The following is a 14,567-nucleotide window of genomic DNA, read 5'->3' on the forward strand; positions in this document are numbered from 1 at the left end:
CCCCTGGCACCGTCTTCTGTCTGGGTTTGGCCAATGGGAGGTACCAGCAATGGCCCGAGGGCAGGAGAGGAGACAGGTTGGGGAATTACTTCTTTATTCACTCCTTGCTTTGGTGAAGTGTCTCTAAAATCTGCTGCTTTCTCTTTGAAGACAGCTCTGCCAGGCTGACCCTCGTCTGGGACTCCAGTGCACAATGAACTCAGGGGTATCACCATTTCTCCTTCCTGGCCCTTCAGCTCCAAGTGCTGTAATGGCCTCAGCTGTTGCTCGTCCAAAGTTCCCTCTACCTCTGGCTGCACCCCACTAGGCAGTCCCTCCATCCACACCTCTCCATTGCGGCTGACTTCTCTTTCTTGCCAAGACCGATAGTGTTTCGTAAATGCCATGAGCCAGGAGATCTGCTTCCAATGAGATGGTGGGTCAGTAGGTGTGAGGTGGGGCCTGTAAGGGCCAAGAGAAAACCTTGCCTTTGCCCTCTGAGCGCTCACTGAAAATTGCGGACAAGAGGCAAGTTAATAGGAGAGAAGACATACAAATTTATTTAATGTATATATGGGAATAAATTCTTCAGAATGAAGACCCATTGATACAAGGTAAAATGTCCATTTTTATGCTTAGATTTAACAAAGTATGGACAGCCATGTAAATTTTTTTTTTTTCTTTTTTCGAGACAGGGTCTTGCTCTGTCACCAGGGATAGAAGGCAGTGGTGCAGTCACAGCTTGTTGCAACCTTCCACACCTGGGCTCAAGTAATCCTCTCGCCTCAGTCTCTCCAGTAGCTGGGCCTACAGGCACATGCCACCATGCCTGGCTAATGTTTTATTTTTGTATTTTTGTAGAGATGGGATCTCACTATGTTGCCTAAGCTGGCCTAAAATTCCTGACTTCTTAGTGATCCTCCCACCTGAGCCTCCCAATTTCCCCTCACCAAGCCTTCCATAAAAATATGGCCAGACAAAAAGGATATGATTTAAAGTGAATAGACTGGCTGGGGAAACCCAATAAGGCCTGTCTAGATTCCTCTTGACCTCACTGAGCATTCATTCATTCCTTCTAGAAGGGAGGCTTTATGACCTTCCAGTCAAACACGATAGGTCAGATAAATTGTTTATGGCCGGTTTTTATACAGAAAGTTAGACAAACAGGGTAATATTTTTAGCTTTTGTGCATGGCTTTGGAAAAAAGGGATTCTGGTTTCTATGACCTGTCTTGGTGAAGACAGTTCTAATTCCTATGGCTACCTCAGGGAGAATGGGACTGAGAGAGAGGTGGGCAGAAGGTCAGAACAAACCTTCTGAGGCCTTCATTTTGGGGTGTTGTTTTCTGAGCCTGAACAAGGCCAAGATGCTACACACCTAACAAGCCCCAGGAGATGTTGAGGCTGCTGATCTGTAGGCCCTGCTTCCGTTCTCCATTCACTGTCTGTTCAGAGCTGTTGGTAAACGTGGCCCAGGAAATAAAAACCATTCTAAACATTGGTAAGTCAAAATGTAGGGCCACACTCATCCTGAATGTCAGGAATGGGTTAATGTAAACGCAAAACAAAGCAGAAGACATTCTGCTTTTTAAGTTTGCTCTCCACTCCCACCCCATGTTAGCATGCGTGTGTGTACACAGGCAATTGAGGGATTTCCAGTTGCGGAATGGTTGTAAGTCACTTCAGAAAATTTGAGCCGGAACACGGGACAGGAAGGGTGGTGTGGAGATACAGGGCTTGGGTTTTTTCCTTAGACCAGGGGTTGACAAACTAAGGCATTATATAGGGCAAACCTGGCATGCCATGTGCATTTGTAAATAAAGCCTTATCAGAACGCAGCTGTGATCATCTGTTTATGTCTTGTCTATGGCCGCTTTTGCCCTACAGTGGCAAAGTTGAAAGATCACCTCATCAAGCTACCTGCCCTTTTACAGAAAAAGATTGCCAATCCCTGTCTTAGAGCATTGTGCAATTAAGATCTTTGAGAGAGAGAGAGAGACCAACCAAACAAACCAAAAAACAACAACATAAAGATCTTTGAGCAAAAAGGAATCTTGGCAATCATCTTGTCTCATTGTATGTATGAGGAAATGGATTTCCACATTTCTCCAGCTAGCTTAAATCTGTATTTTGAAAAGATACATGGAAAGAACTGGAGGGGATCTGGAGAAGAAAATCAACCTCTAATGATAGAAGCTGGAAAAAAAGTAAAAATGTGAAGTTACCTGGAAGTTATTAGGAAAGTAGGCTGACATTCTCCATTTCCGTATAGGAGGTTTCCAGTTTAAATGGATCAGATGTTGAAATTAGGTTTCCGAGGGAGGTAGGGTCTGGGATCTTCAAAACAGGGTAGGAATAGCTGCTGCAAATGACTGAGACTGAGACTGGCAACCTTTCCCAGGCAGCATGTGAATTTGTAAGTCATTTATTCACTATCAAACAGTCAGGAGGAAGTCGGGGAACCCAAGGCAGGGAAGGGACAATTAGGCATGTGAGTATATGCGCGCGCGCGCACACACACACACACACACACACACACAGAGTATTCTATTCTCTACCCTCCCTGGCCACATTAAAATCATCTTGAGGCTTCTCACAAGTCAAACATTGGTATAAGCACTTCTCATTTGAGATGAAGGAGCCCTTTGAGCTGAGTGATTCTAAGAGCAATGGAGCTAGTGATTCTGAGAGTGATGGAGCTAGTTCCTTAGGCCTTTAACAAGTAACTTCAGTAAGAATTTGGAACACTAGTCTATTCATGGGAAAACGTACAAGAGTTTGATTTGTCATGGTACACGTCATAGCTTAATACAGTCATTGCTAACAAAAGTTAGCTACAAAATTGTTGGACTTTTTGGGTGAAAGATCTTGTTCTGGAGTGTTCTATGCTTTTGACAGACCCATCTCTCTCATAGGCATAGTTCCCCTATTTTAATTGTGAGTTCTGAAGAGGCAAAGGCAGTATATTAATTTCTATATTTTCAATCCTTAGCACAATCATAGGTGCAGAGGAAATGTTTCTTTCTTTTTGTGTGGTACGGAGTGGGGTGGGTATAGGAAGTTTGCATTACATTGTAGCCTTCGTCTTTCAGAGAAACCAGAAGAGAGACTGTGGAGGGCTAGCAGTATGGAAAATTAAGAGAATGACATCGGCTCTGAGAAAATGTGCCTCCTGGTCCCGGGCATATCAAGGTCACTGTGGTTTAGATCTGCCGACAAGTAGCAATTGCTTAAGCAGCACATTTCTGTCAATTCACACTGAGGTCTTGACAATAATGCTTGGAATTTATATTGAGCCTTTCATCTTTGAAGTTCAGTGTTCTAACTCTAATCTTTATGACTTCCTTGTGAAGTAGGAACTAGCCAGTTGCTTTTATTTTATTTTTACAGGTGGAGTTGAGGAATGTGATAGACATACAGGTTCAAGGACCTGCTTGAGAACCCTGAATGAGTCAAGGCCAAGGTAGGAATGGAACTAGATATTGTGTGGCCCAATATTAAAGTTGGGCCCAATATTAAATATAAAGGGGATAGCTGGTTTCCCCAGCTATCCCCTTAGGAGAGAGACATTTGCAGTGACTCCTGTCTTGCTTGTTCTAAATACATTTAGAGTTAGAAAGATGGAAATCAAAGAAACTGAAATGTCTATATTTCCTATAGTTTGTCCTAAAGTACTTATAGGATTTTTGGTCCAATTGCTGGATTTAATTTGAAGATTAAATATAGTCGTCCGTCATCCATCCTTTCCAACTCAGCCTGGCTTTTCTTCCCAGCTGATCTGCTTTCCTTAAAGTAACTATTAAAATGTCTCTGTTACAACTCACAGGCTTATTATGCCTTGGGTGATTAGCAGCCAAACCTAAGGCTTAGCCAGATTACCTCCTCTCTGATCCGAACACAGCCTCTGAAGATTGACTCAGTAACTTTAGTTGAAAACTCAAGAGTTTATAATTAAAACATGATGAGTATTTAGAGGACAATGCGGAGTTGCAATAAAATTTAAAAACTTGTCTCTGTAAATAATAATAAAACTAAGGTGGTTACATGGAGTAAAATACATCAGGTAAACAAACAATACCAGCTTCCTTTGACTCGTCTCATTAGCATTTATCAAGTAGTTAATAGCCTCAAGCACTTGACAGTTAATCCATAGAACATCCTCTGTAGATAATTAAATATTCTGATCTGAGCTTTGGGGAGGACCAGGAGGATAAGGCAGGAAGCCTGGCTGGACTTGGTGTTTGATTCGATCCTGTCCCCTTAGAGAGGTAACTCCCAGTGCACTGTTCTTCAAACTACCCTTTCACAGGCACAACTGAAGAGAAAAACTTATTTTAATTGTAACAAGTTTATACTTAATATAAAATAAAAATTCAGTTAATTTACATCAGAGTTAATCCTTTCCTATTGCTTTATTTGTGAAGAGCAAGCAGGATGCCATTTACATGGACTTTTAGAGGGTACAACCTTCTCTGCTCCTTCCCTCCAAGGATTTGCTTGAGATAAGACCTTGCTGCTAAAGAACATCTTGTTAGATGGCCTAGACCTATGATAACAAAAAGATTTTGAAAAAATAGGACTTGTCTTATCACAGTCAGAAAACATTGTCTAGTAGAAACAATTTCCTCCTTTGGTGGCCAGTGTGCCATGTTATAGATGCGAAATGTTGCAAAACTATTTTAAGTTGAAGTAGACTATTTCCATCTTTTGCTAACTTACTCAATGGCATTCTTTCCCCTCACTAAAATTTATTATTCTGCTAGGTGCCATGGCTCATGCCTGTAATTCTAGCCCTGTGGGAGGCCAAAGCAGGTGGATTGTTTGAGCTCACGAGTTTGAAACCAGCTGAGCAAGAGAGAGAGCCCCATCTCTACTAAAAATAGAAAAAATTAGCCAGGTCTTGTGGTGGGCACCTGTAGCCCCAGCTGCTGAAACAAGAGGATCACTTGAGCTTGAGAGTTTGAAGTTGCTGTGAGCTATGATGTGGAGGCACTCTACTGAGGGTGACAAAGTGAAACTCTGTCTCAAAAAACCAAAGGACAAACAAAAACAAAAAAACCCTTCTTATTCAGTAACATTTGACATTAACAGAGAGAGAGTGAAACTGATTTTATAGAAACAAAGCATTACTGATCAAGATGGACTAAATGTATTAAGGTTTTAGATTAGTAATAACAGATGATTATTTCTATACTGGAAAAAAGATGAAAATTTAAGAGACTTTCTTCTTCTACATCTATTTCTACCTAGTGATTCTTTAAAATACTACACCTTTTAAAAAACTTGACTAGTCTTACATGATATTAGACAACCTTGGAGACAGAGCTCTGTAAAAAGAAGCTGACCTTAAGAAATACAAGATTTCTTAATTTATCATTTTCTGTGCAGCCAGTTGCTTTAAACATTTCATTTCTATAATTTCAAGAAAAATACATTCACATTGATAATTTCTGACCATGTAATGACAATAATAATGTTAGCTAGTCCTCAAGTGTCTGCCATGGTTCCAAGAGCTTTCATTTTACCACAGTTAATTTTCAGCACAATCCTCTGAAGAAGGTAGTGTTATCATCCTCAATTTTCAGACAGGGAATCTGAGGCTCAGACTGAAAAATATTGATAAGTTCATCCAACTCACTAGTGTGCGGGGAAGTTAGGACTTAGACCTAGGTGATCCAGTTCCAAAACTGTTTGTACCCATCACCCAAGCAAACACAGAGAGAAAGGATTTTGGTTTGAGGGTGAGATGGGAGTCCTGATGACATCACACAGTAGTTTTTTGTTTTGTTTTGTTTTTGTAGAGACAGAGTTTTACTTTATCGCCCCTTGGTAGAGTGCTGTGGCGTCACACAGCTCACAGCAACCTCCGGCTCCTGGGCTTAGATGATTCTCTTGCCTCAGCTTCCTGAGTAGCTGGGACTACAGGTGCCCACCACAACGCCTGGCTATTTTTTGTTGCAGTTTGGCCAGGGCTGGGTTCGAACCTACCACCCTTGGTATATGGGGCCGGTGCCCTACCCACTGAGCCACAGGGCTCAGAAGTAAGAAGCTTTAAGGAAGGCATTTTCAGCAAGGAAAATTAAACAGAATTGGGTTTGAGTATAAAGTATTGCAATAAGAATAATGGCTTACAGTCACAGATAATGCTTAGACTTAAGTTTACTATCCTTTAAGTGTAAAGGATTGGGTCAGATGGTTTCATTAAAGTTGGCTCTGAAGAGGAAGTGGGAAAGAAGAGACCAGGGACAGTGAGAATTGGCAGAATGAGGAAGGCGGTACCGCCATGGTTTCCAATGACTTAAAAATCTGTCCTAGTCCTGGTCCCGACGCCTTGTTTTTAATACATATAAGATCTAAGTCACTGTTTCTGCCCACTATGTATATGTAATATGTGTGTTGAAGATCATTTCAAATCTTGCATGCTATACATCTCTAATGTAATAATGACTATGGCATTTGAAATGAGTTGTAATCACTTATTGAGAGCTTATTTTAATCATCCTTTTAAAAAACTGCAGAGAGAGAGAGTTCTCAAAGGAAAAAACTATCCCGAAGTAGAAGCTGGGAAGAATTTGAAAGCGAGCCCAGCCGGCGTCTTGCTGTTTAAGTCTTATCAGAGCCAGGGATGAAAGACGGAAAGACCAGTAGGTCTCTTTCCTGTTTGTTTATTTCCTGGCCCTCTTGTCCTGTCTGTAGCTTTGCCCCCACAGCTCCTCCGCTGTATTTATTTTCCATCTGCTTCCTGCTCTCTAGACGGTCTGAGACAGCCTGCTCACCAGCCAGCAGTTCAGACAGAGAGAAATAAATATCATGGAGTGCACGAAGGCACCCTGGGAGGCAGGCAGGGACAATGAGCAGAGCTGAAGACGCTGGCATCACAGGGAGCTCTGCTTTTAGGTGGGATTAAGAAACAATGCTCTTTGGAGCTAGGCAGGGCTGGATAGCCAAGCTGGAAGATGAGTTAATGCTTTAGAGCAGGCGTCCTCAAACTGCGGCCCGCGGGCCACAGGAAGCCGTGTGAATTGTATTTGTTCCCGTTTTGTTTTTTACTTCAAAATAAGATATGTGCAGTGTGCATAGGAATTTGTTCATAGTTGTTTTTTTTTTAAAAACTATAGTCCGGCCCTCCAATAGTCTGAGGGACAGTGAATTGGCCCCCTGTTTAAAAAGTTTGAGGACGCCTGCTTTAGAGGGCAAAAGCTTTGGGAGACGTGTGCTAACTTCATTCCAGAAGGAGGCTGTGATCATATCTATTGTTTTACTCCCCTGCTCAGGTATTTCTTGAAGTCCTTTACAGTAGACTGTATTGTCTGAGCCATCTCTTAAGAGTTTGTGTTTTTGTTATTTTGATCCATGGCTTCAGGCTTCTGAATATAACAGTCTAGTAAAGAAAAAAAGATTGAAAAATAAATAGATAAAAGTAAATGTATGGGTATGTAAAGACAGGGGCCAGTCCCTTGAGGTGTGCCAGTTTTTATTTTTGTAGGCAGCATCTCCTGTTATCATTGAAATAATAAATTATCCTAAGAAATAATGGTGAGTAGCTTTCAACCTGTAGGTATGTTTAGAAAATTAGAAAAATGATAAAAGAAAATTTTAATTTATCACATCACCTTTTAGGTGCTTTTTTTGTTACTGGTTTGTCAGTTTGAAGATTTATGTTCTCTTAAGATGCAGTGGAGTCCAAATGTCCAGCTTCTGGGAATGACATTTTAAAAATCACATTCAGTGCCCCAAATCCATTTTCCTATAACTATGTTGATGCAGATGGAAATATCATTCCTGGTGCTAGTTCACTGAATTTGGAATATCCTGGGCAGGGCTATACTTGCAGGAGCCTGGAGCTATGAAATAATTTGGAACTATCTTCACATTGTTAACACTCACCTCCCCATTTGTTAAGGGGAGTAGGACGTAGTCAGCGGGTACAGGCAGGGCAGAGAAGGAAGACTGGAAGCAGGCCTCAGTCTTGCTTTGATTGCTCTGAGCAGTTAAATGTTGGCCCCAACCTTGAAAACCCTATTCTACAAATCCAAAATCCTTTAGTTGGTGGGATCTGTTCTGTGGAGACGAGCGGGGAGACATCAACATCTGTTGTTACTAGAATATGCTTTCAGAGGACGGTGCAATCCCACCCATATTGGTAAATGCAGTTGTCTGACAGTTAACTTTGTGAACTCATTGTAGAAAAAGTCCTACATGTGTCATTGTTGAATATCACTACAGTCACCTTCAAGGCACTTAACTCCTTGTGGGAAGCTGTGCACCAAGGCCAGTACTTAGTCCACCCTTCAAAGCAATCTTGGAACTTTTGTTTTTGGAATGACCATCAGAGCTGTCATTGTATGGCACACAAACCATGAAACAACAGTAACGAACGCCACTCAGGGAGACACCACCTGCCACCTGTGAGACACTGATATAGTAAGGTTAGGGAACCTTACCAAGCTGTTCATACAGTGCTGGCAACATAAGCACAGGGTGGCAAGGTTGTGAACTTGTCAGACCTTGTAGGATGACAGCAGTCTAGGCTCCATCATCATTGCATAGCTTCCCAAGGGGAGGGAGTATTTCCAAGGTGACCAAAGTAATATTCAACAATGAGGTATGTAACACTTTTTCTAGTATAAGTTCTTGAACCTAATTGTCCAGACCACATATTATTTCATTTTCAGTGATTTTTGGAGCTCCCCTGGTCTTATAACTTGACACCCAGAAAAGATGTTCTGCTGGCCCACTTATCAGGGCCCAAATTCCAAGCGAGCCAAGAGAAGTGGAGAAACAGCATCTCTCTCCAACCCACTCGTCCCCTGCCCCTCCTTGGCTCTGGGGGTGGGGACAACCAGCAGCAGGCTGGGTGTCTGGCCAGTGGGAGGGGTACAAAGGGAGCAGGGAACTTTGTGAGACTGTCACCTACAGCAAAGCCGAAAGACTTGGTCTGGAAGGAATTATCTGAGGTGGAAGTTGAAGTTCCCCTCTGCTTCCAATAGGTCAGGACTCCCTCCCATCCAGGTCAGGACTTGGGATTACTGACTTAGCTGGTATGGTTTGAATTGCATTCTCTAAAATTTTATATATTGAAATTCTAAGCCCCAGTACCTCAAAATGTGACCTTATTTGGAAATAGAAATTGCTAATGTCATTAGCTGAGGTAAGGTTGGGCCTTTGACCTTGCTTTCTGGGCAATCTGTGACCATGCTTATCATTCTCCGTTTCTTCCAGGTCCTCTGCTAGCATGGCTATCAAATGCCTCTGACCAGAGGGATGCTCTGAGAATTAACATGGCCAGCGAGCACATTTCTCTCTGTTTTCCATTAGAATTCAAAGCTGTGTCAAGAGGCACTTTCAACTGGACTGAGGGCTTCCCAGCCAAATGCTGAACACTGGAAATGGACTCGGAGTTCTCTTGGTAGCAGATCCTGGGAGAATATTCCAAGCATGACATGAGGAATATTAGCTGGAGGGAAGTTCCTCTGAATCTAGCAACAGATTCAAATGAATGAATGAATGCGTGAATGAATCAGTTATTAGACTCAGGGGACCTTCACTCTAATGCAACACCCAAAGTTGCACTTTTCTCCTAAGAAAAGGTCTTTTATGGATGCATTAACTGGACTAAATCTCCGAATTGGAAGAAGTATCCTTGGTCTGGTTCTTCTCCAAAAGGGGACCTTAGGCACAAAGGTGTATATCGTACAAATTCAGTGTACTGCATTGTGAAAGCCAAGTTTCCTAAGCAGGGTTTCCCTCTTCCTCATGCTTTCTGTTGTTCTCAGTACCCAAGGTGGGCAGACAGCAAGAGCAGAGGTGGGAGTAAAGGAAGAGGCAGGAGGCAAAGTAAAGTGGGTTGTCAGGCCAAGAGGCAAGCTCTGCAAGTGTCCAGGGGTTACTGACAACGTGGCTCCATTCTTCTCTGAGGTTAGCCTCTTTAATTATTAAACACAGAAGCTTCATCAACATTCGGACTCCTTGGAGACAGCCAGCAATTATCTCAAATTCTGTTCCCACTGCCACCCTCCTCAACTTCAAAGGAAACTCATTACCAGGCCCCAAATTCTTCAAATTACTTTCCCATCATCTCAAATGATGGTTATAAGCACTTCATAATGAGAGTCTAATCTCACCCCTCAGATTCCTAAAGAAGCTCACAGAAGATGGACTGTGATAAAATTATTCCAAGGTGGGGTGATTATCTTTGGATCTTTCTTCCCAAGATTTTATTCACTGGCTTGTTAAAATTTTAGGAGATATTTTATGTACACATATTCACAGAAACGATTTATGTAAACTTCTTCCTGACTTTTATTTGCAATTTAACATCCAAAGGAGGCCTATTTTCAAAATGAACTATTTTATGTCTTACAGATGAATAATTAAGAAATGCATATTAAACCAGGACACAGGTGAAGAGCTTGTCTTTGAGGATGCCAGTAAAATATAGTTGCCTTTGTTTTCTAGAAAATTGTGTTTCATGTATCAGAGCTCAAGATGTGCCCGAGGCTGTAAGTCTGTATGAACAGTAAGACAGTCTAGTTCATTCATTTGAGCAGTGTTCCTATCTCGGTTTACCTTTGGCATCCACAGGAGAAAAGAAAGGAAAAAATTAAACGGAGAAGCAGCGTGTAGAAATGGACACAAAGATCCCAAGAGAAAGTTGTCAGCTCTTAAGTGTTATTAACCAAGATGTTTTTCAATGATTGTTTACAATTTAGTTTTTAAAAATGTAAATAGAAAACTTGGTAGTTAAAGCAGATGGTAAGATTTTCCTGGAAATCGTCGTTATGTTGATGGAAAACCTCTCACAAGTGCATCAGACTGACCATGCCCTCCTGAAGTCTTTCTTCTCCCTCACGTCACGTGCTCCTGTCTCCAGGTTACCAGCATTCTCAGCCAGTCTCTCCCCGTGCAGCAGTGAGGGTCTGTTGGCAGCTGTTGTGTCCTTCTAGGGGCATAGTGATGTAGGAGGTGGGGGAAGAGCATGAGTCTGTCTTTAGGAATTTCAAGGTTTACAGGGACAGCTACTGAGTGACAGAGATTACAATTGTGCACACATTGATAGTGACCATTAGGCTATGCAGGGGTTGCAATGGCAGCATGAAGAAAAATCTGATACAACCTGCGGGGGGAGTGTCCAGGAAAACTGAGTAGCATCCATCTTCAGACAGACAGATTTAATGCTTAATACCACAAAACCCACTACATGTGCAAAAAATATACTTAGGCAGAGGGACGGAACAATGGGTAGACAGAACCAATGGACTCCACAGCTCAGTTCTTTGCAGATCCCCTTCTCAGGGAACCCTTGGATCCTCATGTGATTGTTTTTTGCTCACATTAGATCTCTCAAGTTCTACTTGCTCTAATAGTATATTAAAGCCAGCAGAGTCATTTGGGGAGACAGATACCAAGAGAGAGTTGTATTTTAAATTTTGAAAGAAGTGGGATTTTTTTTTTAAGTTTAAAAAGATGCTATGAGACCTGTAACACCGTGTGCATTTCTGAATATATCTGATTTCCTATCTAGGATCAAGCAATAGAATCAAAATGGAAACTCTGCCACCTGGGCACATTTGTTTTTAACCTTGAACTCATGGCACTAAAGATGAGATCACCGGATATGGAGAAGGAAAGTGAAGTGCAGTAGACTATTCTCAAGGAGGAAATCAAGGAGAGAGAGATGTGGGCAGAAGAGTAACAAGGCAGGCGGGAGGCACTCAGCCCTGCTCTCTGCTCTCCAGGTGTCCATGCCTGCTGCGTCCTGCACAGCCGAATTTTAATTCTGGGAGGCTTCCTAGACAGATAAGGGAGGCGCCAAGAGGGGGAAAGAAACAGGAAGTGGAAACAACAGAGAATGGAAAGAAGAGAGAAAAGCTGTTTGACAAATAAACTCTCTATAATATAGTTGATGATTCATTCCTCTAACATGGAAGTTTGTGCACCTCCTTGAGCTACTCCTGCTGTGGTTCTTGTCTCTTAGGGGTCCCCACTGTAAGACAGAACATCAGTCACCACAGCCATGTACAGACACTGGAAATAATCCAACCGGAAGCACCCAAGTGATAGGAACGTAGGCAGGAAGAAAGTAAAACGGCTCTGCACTCGCACAAACAGTGCCCATGTCATTAGCATGATCATTTTTGCAGAAAAATTCTTTGAGGATTAGTCTTCTCTGGGCAAGAGGAGGCTGTGTTTTTACTGTTTGCCGGATACAGACTCTGTCGCAAGTCCTCTGTTTCTAGGGAGTTCCATTTTATTTGGATCTTATTGGTTTCCTGACCTGTTAGAGAAACCTCCTGCACGCTGTGACTTTAGAACACAGTGTCACCTCCCTAATTAGTGCTGATGGTTAGAAAGAGCTATTTGAATTCCCCAAAGGGCTTGAATGGCAGAAGAAATGTAATTCTCCCATTTTAATGCCTACATAGTAACTCAACTAATGGCTATAAAATGTTGCCAATAGAGGGCCCGTAGGGACTAGGAATTTTCATTTTATCAAAAAGCATTAATGGTGTTTGTATGCAGGAGATTAGAAGAAAAATCTACTATATGGCCAAGTTCTATATAGGTAAGAATAATTTTCCGTAAGTGTGCTGGGTGAAGGGGAGAATAAATCTTGCTGAATGATTAAATACCATCTGCTCTCACATGAAATTTGAAAACTCCCTCTTCTGCTACAATGTTTAGTACATTTCCATTCTTTTTCTTAAGCCCTTCTTGGGATTTTCAGGGTCTGCAAAGTCTGCTTGCTTTCTCCTTTGTTCTGTTCCTCCCAGCAGGGTTGGACTGGGTCTTGGTCTAACCTGTTTCTCGTGTTCTCCGCGGACCAATGTGCAACCTCTTGTCATTAATTGCTTTTGAAACAGATGATAACTGAAACTGCAAAGGCAGGAAAATGATAAATGATCAGAAGTCTAAAGCTATTTGAATAAACCTAAATATGCTATTTTCTCAAACGGCTCTCAGAAGCTCTGTAGTGGTCCCCTTTTCTCCCTCAAGTAATTCTGGGAGTACCCGGGAGAGGCTCACAGGTGTCCCCAGGCCCTCTTGGCCCAGAGTCTGGCTCTGGCTTTGAGTTTCTTCTCTTGCCGAGTCCATTGGTCCAGCAGGCACTGATGGGTGCCAAAGCTGGGCAATGATCTCTGGCAGAGCAGGGGAGACAGGCTCCCTCCCTTTTCTGTTTCATTGTGTGAAATGTGGGACATGGGCCCAGTGACCTAAAGCATTTGTTGAAGCTGCTATTTTAGGCTCTGGTCATGGTGTCTCTCCCTAGGACCCAGGCATGTAGCCCAGGGGATTGAACAGGGGATGGATGGTGACCACTCTGCAGCGTGCAGACACCTCCTGCCACCCTCTGTAAATACTAAGGCTTTGTCACTCAGCCCTATTCCTACCTCCTTTCTCTCTCTCTCTCTCTTCTTTTTAAAAATATATACAGTTTTTATTTGTCAATAATATCTCAAAAAAGCTCTTAGACAAACATATCCCTAGAGGACAATCTATATTTGGTCCAAACCAAAAGCTTCCTGCAAAAGTTTTATCTCTTGAGTATTGTGGATGTTATTTTTTTATTTTTATTTTGGATTAATATAAGGGTACACACAATTTGGTTACATTACATTGCTTGTGTTTATTAGGCAAAATAAAACTATGGAACGCTTCACAAATTTGCATGTCATCCTTGCTCAGGGGCCGTGCTAATCTTTGTATTGTTCCAATCACAGTATATGTACCGCTGGATTGAGCACTCCTTCCTCTCTCATGTGAAGCCACCTCTTGGAGGTTCCTCAGTCCTCCCTGAAAGTGGAATTTTGCCCGGAACTCAACCCTGCACTCAACCAGATTGTGAACACCCTCCAGCAGTGGGTACAACGTGGGCTTATTCCCACAAGGCTGCTCAGTCCCCATGCAATAGGTTTTTCCATCAGGTCTGAGAGACCAGCCCAGACCCAGAGAGGTCTGAACCCTGCAAGTTGATGGCAGAAAGCCAGTTCAAAGCTGAGATCCCCTGAACAGGCATGGTCTCTGGTTCCCGGTTTTGCAATAGTAATTGGAAGATCTGCTTGTTGGCTCTCTGCTTTCACTTTCTTCTGAGCACAGGACTCACCAAACTCCCCCCATGAGAAAAAAATATGAATGTTGAAGTTTTGAGTGTTGGCTCTCCGCAAAGGCCTGCCAGGGGAATCAGGTGTTCCTGATGTCAGGGACGTCTGAATGGTGGCTGGCTGTTGCCCTTGGCATCTGCCCCATCATGGGCATGACTCCATTTGGGCACTTATCTGACAGATCTCACAAGCATAATCTGCTGATTTCTAGTAATCATTGCACAAATTCAGAATTTAGTGGGACCTGAGTTGATTTCAACTTTCACATCAAGATGACGTGTGTGTCAATTCTGCGTGATTATTATTTAAGATGGAGCAGATTTCAACTTTGTGACTACAAAAACACCATCTAAGCTATTTATATTTTTTTTAAAAAATCGGGAAATTTTCTCCTATGCAGGAAAAAAGTCCAACTTCAGATGTCATGAGTGTGTTAGATGAAGATAAGAGCCAAGTCTTAGATAAGATAAACATTTACTCTGACAGC

The 14,567-nt window shown here is 42.3% G+C and overlaps 1 non-coding gene across 1 annotated transcript; it reads right to left on the reverse strand.

The window, feature by feature from the left end:
* Positions 1–13,619: 13,619 nt before the first annotated feature.
* On the reverse strand, positions 13,620–13,723 carry LOC128592614 (U6 spliceosomal RNA). Its single transcript, XR_008381947.1, has one exon. It is a non-coding gene; the product is annotated as a U6 spliceosomal RNA (small nuclear RNA).
* Between the last annotated feature and the right edge of the window lie 844 nt (positions 13,724–14,567).

Source organism: Nycticebus coucang, chromosome 1 (assembly GCF_027406575.1).
Source record: "Nycticebus coucang isolate mNycCou1 chromosome 1, mNycCou1.pri, whole genome shotgun sequence".
Classification (NCBI taxonomy): Eukaryota; Metazoa; Chordata; class Mammalia; order Primates; family Lorisidae; genus Nycticebus; species Nycticebus coucang.